This window comes from Monopterus albus, unplaced genomic scaffold (genome assembly GCF_001952655.1).
Source record: "Monopterus albus unplaced genomic scaffold, M_albus_1.0 scaffold95.1, whole genome shotgun sequence".
In the NCBI taxonomy this organism is placed as follows: Eukaryota; Metazoa; Chordata; class Actinopteri; order Synbranchiformes; family Synbranchidae; genus Monopterus; species Monopterus albus.
Window position 1 is genome coordinate 410,806 of NW_018127975.1, and position 8,253 is coordinate 419,058.

An 8,253-nucleotide genomic window follows, 5' to 3' on the forward strand; every position below is an offset into this window, starting at 1 on the left:
GAACCTACTCTGCCCTTCCAGTCTCCACCATTTCAGGTCGATGCACAGTCTCCTTAACTCATCTGTACACCCCCTGCCTTCTTTCTCCATAGCCACCACCATCTCTCTGTCGACCAGCTCAGGAGTGACCCCAGCGTCCGCAGCCCGGTCAACTCCCAGCCATCACACCACAAACTGGTTTCTCAGCTGCTGATCGACACCCGGTTACCCCATCATTCTACACTGGCCTGTTTTCCTATTGACTAATTCCCATTTCACTATAAATAAATTTAGCACTGCTTGCACCGAAGTCAGCTACCTGGGTCCGCCTCTCTTTACTCGCTCTCTTCCCTGTCCGAGCAGACACAACATACAGTATGCTGTTTGTTGAGTGGTGACAGGTATCAAGTGAAAAGCAACATGATGATGTATGAAATAAATGCAGTGGGAAATTAAATGGCTTCAAACTGAAATTACTGTAGTTGTTTATCAAGATAGATTTAAAGGCCCATATTGGTGGCTTCATAATTGGTTTACATCACTATAATTATATTCTTCATGACAGTTGACTAGTGTCTAAAGCTCACCACTGTGTGCCAAATGATTTTCAAACCTCAAGTGCTTTCACTGTTTTACGTTCATTTCTATACAATATGAAAATCAACAGCTTAAAAGTTTAAGAAATTTTCATATTTTGAAATAATTAGAACTCCTTGTCAATAGATGGTGTGAATACAGTATATCCATACTATATGCGAAACCCTTTGCTGTATGTAGTTAGGGTTCAGCCCTTTGACCTAAGCAGAACCAAGGTGTCAAAAGTAGGTGGGACTTAGGGTCATAAATCACATCATAAATCTCCCCTTCACACCTCACTTTGGCAGGAGCTGCATTCTTATACTTTCTAGGAACAGATGACATCTGCCTCGTGCCGCTGCAGCATCCGTTCCTCCCTGTCTATTTGTATTTGTGGGGTTGGGGTTGTCATAGATAATATTACAGCTACATTACAGCCCGAGTGACCATTTTATCCTGCTCTGATCAGATTAATCTGGATTGGTCTGAAACAATGAATGATGATATAACAATCTGGGCGCCGGCCACTTGTCCTTCCCAAAATCAATTGGTATTTGGCCAGCACGCCTGCACAGAGAATCCAATATGGTGTGACAGGGCACTTCTTAGTTAACAGACTACTGAGACAGCACTGCAGGGGAAATTATTTTACCTATTTTATTACAGTATGTTTTCCTGTTTTAATTTCAGTTCAGCTTAGGCTTAGTTTGTTTTAGTTGAGCCTTTGATTTGATGTTTGGTACATAATGCAATATAAATTTAAATCTGATTTGTTAATTTGCTTGAAACTTTATTTAACTGACAAAAGAAAAGGTTTTTGGTGTTTTCACTGGCCAACAGAATTGTATTTTGCAAATATAAACAAATTTAGAATTTGATGCTTACAAGGTCAGAAATGTTCTGATGTTTTAAACAATACACACCAAATTACTTTCTTGTTCACAGACACATGACCTACTCTGCAGTAACTTGCAATGAACTCAAAGTACCTCACTCACCGGCCACAGGTAAATGGACGATTCTACGTCAAGACGCGCCACTGCGACTGCGCAACAAATGTAGACACACAGGTGATCAACTTTGACGCGCCGGCGCGTAATGTGTCTGAGCAAAATCAAACATGATGCGGAATTATCCCAGTGGCAGTTCTTAGGGGAAGACAGAAAAACACCAATACAGCTGAAGTAAGCTATATTCAGGAGAGAGGAGTAGCAACATGTTGGTCCAGTTAGCAGTTCTCGACAGGCAAACTGAAACAAGGTAAGTACTGTAACTGCTTCCACCGCCATCTAAAACAGATACTGTCAAAATACAAACAAATGGAGAAACGACATATATTTAGCCTACATATAAATGATATCTTTCATTTAGAGAATTTCAAACGCTGTTCTGTGTGCATGATAAATTATTTGCGTGTTTTGTTCGTCTTTGAACTTAACATGTGGCACAATAAAATGCTCTTTTATTGTTAAATAGTTTACTTTTTACAGCTTCCTGCATGGAAACACGTTCATGCGCACTTTGATTTCACTACTTCAATTACCGTGAGACTGTGGAATTAAGCTACAAAACTGAAAACTCCCGGAAAAATAAACTTTCCATGACAGTAATGTATTTCAGACTTTCTAGAGGAAACAGTCAAACTTTTACTGACAGTAAAATGACAGCGTGCAGATCCAGACTAATTACGTCACTGTTTCAGGCATAATTAATAATTTGGTATAATTAATGAAGTTATGCCACTGTGCCACATGCGTAAATGCGCACAGCACCTTTCTCACTTTGGAGACAATCATAGTGATGCTCCTGCTGTGTGATAGTTATTTAACTAGTCAAAGGAAAGAGCTGGACCTCCTTTTAAGGTTTTGATAAAACCTGGATGACATTCAGTGGCACCAGGATTCGTTATGGTGATCCTCATTAATCTAATTTCTTACAGACTCTGCCTTCATCAGTTTAAAAGTTGAACTTATATAATAGATAGGAAATTGCAGTGCAGGGTAAATAAGTAAAAACCTGAAATATGTTTTGTGATTAAGGAGAGGTCTGTGTGCTAAAAGCCACACAAACTGGTGGCTGGTTTGTGGCTTATGGATCAGTGTTGTTGCTGAAATGTGGAAAAAGTGTCTGATGTTCAGACTTTGTCTTATGTGCAGAGAAAGCCTGTTCTTCTTATTTGGTGTGTTAGTTGTTCTGGCAGAATGTGACACTTTGATTTATGGTCACCCGAAATTGTGACCACATTGTGCCTGGAAACACAACTAAAATGTGCAGCATGTAAGTATTGTCTACTACTTACCTCCTCCAAGGTGTCTGTTGGTTGGATTTTTCACATCCTAAATGAAAGAGTAATGAATAGATTTTGATGAGGGATCAATTCAGTAAATCCACCGCTGCGTATACACTGGCGAAAAGGAAATGTATCGGTGGCTTAAAGTTGCTCCCATTAATGAACAGTTGCTAGTAACACCTCCATTGTTGCCAAGAATGGTTGCTGGTGCTGGGAACACACAGAGCTTTTAGCCACTGCTGTTGTACTTTATGAGGGTTGGACTTTTTCAGTTTGCCACGTGACCATGTCACTCAAAGTGCCGCTGAATTTAGGCTATTATCTAAAGACATTGAAACCTGGGGGATTCAATGAGGAGTTATTGCTATGTTTTTGTGATGAATGGTCAAAGGTACAAATGTTTTCTTTTCATGTTTGTTGTAAATATTTGAGATGTAGATGGGCCTTGTATCTGTGATGGAATGGTGAGGTCATGTGACCATGCTCGGGTTTACAAAGCGGTAGGGAAACAATATTTGTTTAAGGTACTGATGGACGATGTATACTGCTCAAAAAATAAAGGGAACACAACATAAGACATCCTAGATCTGAATGAATGAAATATTCTTATTAAATACCTTGTTCATTACATAGTTGAATGTCTTATTTTCCCTTGTGTTCCTTTTATTTTTTTGAGCAGTGTATTATTGAAACGTTTGTCTTTAGGGATTTGTATTATATGAGGAGTGGACAATGAACGTTCTGAAGGGGATGTTTGTTCTTCTCTAGGATTTGTTATTTGACAATGTGCAGATCTTGTCTCTGGTTTTAAATGAACTTTACTTTAGGACAACACACCTGTTGGTAATTATGAAATAGGATGAACAAAGGTGCAACAGTGTTGCTACATAAAGAATTACAGGACAAAAGCCAATCTGTCGACCTCTGCAATAAAACCGTGACAAGCATAGATCGCCCTAAGGGTACTGTATGTGAATGGAAGAAGTTTGGAACCAAGAGTTCTCTTCCCAGAGTTGACCATCTACAACTCAACATTTAACAGATCTTTAGAGCTCCTGTGCAGAGATGGGAGAACCTGCCAGAGGGACGACCATCTCAGCATCACTCCATGAATCAGACCTTTATTGCAGAGTGGCTAGACAGAAGCCACTTTGACTAAAAGGCAGATGACATCCTGCTTGGGGTTTGCCATATGATATTTAAAAAGGACTCTGAGAGCAGGAGAGAAAAGATCTTTAATGAAGTAATGTGCACAAAAAAATGAAGGGGTCTGAGCACTTTCTGAAGCCACAGTAAGACTGTGGAAAATCTAAGAACCAAAAACAACTGCAGCAGTGTTTATTTTCTGACAACAGCAATGCAGAGCTGTTTCACACCCAGTACCAAAACGTTTGATCTGCCAAGCTTTGTACAGCACATGATTGCACTCAAAGGCTGCTGGATGTGAAAATACAGTAAATCTGTGAATGAAATCCTTCATGCAGATCTAGCAGTAACATCATGATAGTTTTACCCAGGGTGACCTGCCTCCTGAGCTGAGGAGCACTGGTTAGTGTTGAACTATATATGTTTACAACTTTGATTGTGGATCCATGTTTTATATATGCGCTCTCACTCGCTGTGTTTGAGGGGGCGGTTTGAGCATTGTGTGCAGTGTTTTATCAAAGCATCTTGGTTATTCTGGTTCTAAGTTATAAAAATTATGAATGAACATGTGTAATTTTAGCACGAGCACAGGTTTTACAGTTACTTCTCTCAGAACACACTGAAGGACATATTGGGTGTTCTTCTTCTTGGGCATTTATTTTTCTTTTTCCTTGACTTCTGAATCATTGAAGCACTGAATGTGCTTGTCTAGGTTTAGGACCTGGTTTTAGATGCTACACACATGCCTGCAAAACCCATGTCTTAACAGAATTGGAAATTATCTAATTGACAGCATCCATGTTTGATTTTATCTCTGATTCTGCTGCCTTTTAAAAACTATCTTGAGTCTGACAGTGTTATAGCCATACAATGCCAAGTCAGTGGAATAAAAGTTACAGGTTCTCACATTGATGTAAAATCTGCAGGTTCCCATATTTTAATGTCTTAAAATGCTGACTTTGTAGATGCCAATGGTGGATAGGGGTGAGAGTGACTAATGACAGTGCCAAAAAACTTGATCAGGTCAGAAGGCCCAAACCGTGACTGCCGAATCTGAGCCACCGGCAGCCATTCAGCTACACGGATAGATATGGCTGTGTGATCATGTTGTGGGGAATTGTCTGTCCTCACTATGCGACACTTGAGCCAGACTCTGACCGATTAAACGACCAGACGTGACTAACAGCTTGTTATGCTGATCCTGGAGCGTGTTGGCGCTCCCAGGATGACTGCTTGTGCAGCAGAACATCTCAGGGACAAACACAGTGCTTGAATTCAGGAGAATAATTTCACATCCAGGCATTTGTGCAGCTTTTGACCTTTTATAGCATCTGCAGATCTGGAACTGAACTTATCATCTTTAACCTGTTTTTTTTCTGCAGTACGTCCTTCCAAGTGTTTCCTAGTGTTATTTATATTTATGCTTTTTGTTTAATCCAGATTTCACTAAACAATTAGCATACTTATCTTTCAGTCATTGAAGTTAATGGATTATCTGAATTTTAGCTGTCAGCTCCCTGGATAGTTACTACATTTATCTTAGCTTGCAGTGTGAGTGTTAAAGAATATTGGCTGTGTTTTTAAATGTGTAGCCAGATAACACAAGACCATACTCAGGTGCTTAAACTGAGTACTGTCAAATATAAATATTTGTATGTTTATTTAAGGTATTTAGAGCATTTTTACAGCATTGGAAGCTGTTTGTGAGCATTAGGAGAAAGTGCAGCAGTGCGTTCACCTATAAGACTATCAGCTGTCAGATCACCTCTTTGTTTTCTAACTAGAATTCACCAACATGGGGATCCATCCATTCATTATCTATACTGCTTATTCCTGAATAGGGTCATGGGGGACGGGGGGGGCTGGAGCCAATCATTACACCATAGACAGGTCGCCAGTTTAACACAGGGCTGATATGTAGACAGACAATCACACACGCCCACACGAGCAATTTAGAGTCACAAACCAACCAAAGCTGCATGTCTTTGGACTGTGGGAGGAAGCCGGAGTACCCGGAGAGAACCCATGCAGGCACAGGGAGAACATGCAAACTCTGCACAGAAAGGACCCGGGTCGGCCAGATCTCAAACCCGGAACCTTCTTGCTGTGAGGCAACAGCACTAACTACCTTACAGGCTGGGGATGAAGCTGAAAATGATCAGTCACTTTTTCATCTTTCCTTCATCATGATTGCCACAAGCTTTAGATCAGCCCGTGTAATTCCAATGGGGCTAAGGTATACTTGTTTTAGGAACTGTAATTGTTAAATGTTCGATTGTTTTGTATGTGTTGTTTAACCCCAAACTGAGCATTTTAATCATTTGTGTGTATGTGTGTGTGCATCAAATACAGTATATACTGCATACAGGTCACTCTGCTCTAAGAGTCGGTATGGGTTTGACTGTTCTGTCTGCTTCACTGCACAAAGTTTATTTCAGCTCTGGCTTGGTCCAGGACCAAGTGTGCGTGGATGTTGACCTGTGATGGGAGCTGAAGGGATCCTGGGAAATGGCTTAACTGATGGTCCTGTATGGCCAGATGTACGGTACCTATTCCAGCTGTGGTCAGTTTGGTTCCTGGTGAAACCAGATGCTGCTCTCAGGTGTATGCAGCATGCACTGTGATGTACACTACTAAATGGTTATGTAGAATCATAATTGTCTCTGATGCATTATGTCTCCAGTGCAGTGTTGCAAGTTAAACAGCAGGCTGATCCCTCCTTTACATTCATGTTTGAAAAACCTATGAATGCATCCATCTGGATCTAATGAAGGAGTTCTTTTTGTGTGTCTGCGTGTTTTGTTTTTCTCTTAGGCTTTGTGCTAGTGCAAGATGCTGGTGAACTTGTCTAAAAACCCAAACTCAGCTTTTTTGAAATCCCAGGCTGAGGTTGTTATTATTGGTATCTCATGTAGTCATTTTTGCAAATATTTCATGTTAGAGACATGATTATTTAGTGATGCGTTTTTCTGCATGTTTGTGTAGTGATGTATTGATGTTGTGAATGCTTAGTTTTGTCCTTGCCGTCTGTTCAGCCTTGTGCAGTGGAGCTTCATCACAGGATCCTGACAGTTGAAGTGGAGTGGGGAACAGTGCTGTTTACTAGTCATATTTTTTACCTTTCAAACTGTCTTTACTATCCTTGTTGTATCTCTTGCATATTGGTGGGTGGGGCTGTTCTCTTGGGCTCCCAGTCACTGTAAAACCTGCCACCTGTTGATGTTAATCACATACCTCAGTTTGAAAGCATACCTTGGTAATGTTAAAATCGTTGTATTTTTCACATTCTGCTGGATGACATGACGTCACCTTGTTGTGAGAAACCCAGGCAGCCATTCAGACACAAACTCAAATCCTATTAGTGATGTTGCATTTTCCCCAATGACAAGTTTTGGCTTTTGTTGACTGAGACTAATTCAGCTATTGTGTGCAAGCAAGAGACGCGCAAAGTACACACCATACACAATACAAGCTCATAGATTATCCCTCATTTCAACAGGATGATAACTATTTGATTTGATTTGATTTATTTATTGTTTCAAACATGTAAGGACAGTCGGTATGTCAACACACATAATTTCACACATATCCACAAATGCTAATCCATTATCAATTTGCTTATACCTAGTACATGCTTGAACGGAGTAGGAAGAAGTCAAACTTATCTAGTCCTACCCCATGACATCATCTTACCATCATTGGTTTGCAAGCAGTATTACTACATAGAAAATTTTGTTCTACACCACGCAAGTAATATACTAACAAATTATTACAGATTAACATTCTTACATAATTACATTCTTAAATAATTATCTTCTACACCACACAAGTAATATACCAAAGAATTATTACATAGTGTTAACATTTTTACACCACACCCACAATATTCCACCTAATTAATCATTAAACCTGTTCTTGCGTATATCTTGATTGACACATACATTTATATTTATGTTTAAACTCGTCAATTCTATTACTATTTTTTATGTCCACACTTAAATTATTCCATAGTTTTACTCCACTTATGGAAATACAGAATCTTTTTTTGGTTGTACGTATAGCATGAATTTTTAAATTTAACTGACCCCTTAAATTGTATCCCCCTTCCCTTTCATTAAATAGTTTTTGAATTCCACCAGGTAATAAATTGCTCCTGGCTTTATACATAAACACTGCAGTCTTTTATCCCACTAAATCAAAAAATTTTAACAATTTAGACTGTATGAAAGCTACATTGGTGTGATCCCTATACCCCATCTTAT

At 39.5% G+C, this 8,253-nt stretch overlaps 1 long non-coding RNA gene across 1 annotated transcript in view; it reads left to right on the forward strand.

Moving 5' to 3' along the window:
• Positions 1-1,609: 1,609 nt before the first annotated feature.
• The window catches only part of LOC109965086 (uncharacterized), a 23,406-nt gene continuing 16,762 nt past the window's right edge, over positions 1,610-8,253 (forward strand). Inside the window, exon 1 of the long non-coding RNA XR_002275589.1 lies at positions 1,610-1,815. This is a non-coding gene — a long non-coding RNA (uncharacterized LOC109965086). The remainder of the gene's footprint in view (positions 1,816-8,253) is intronic.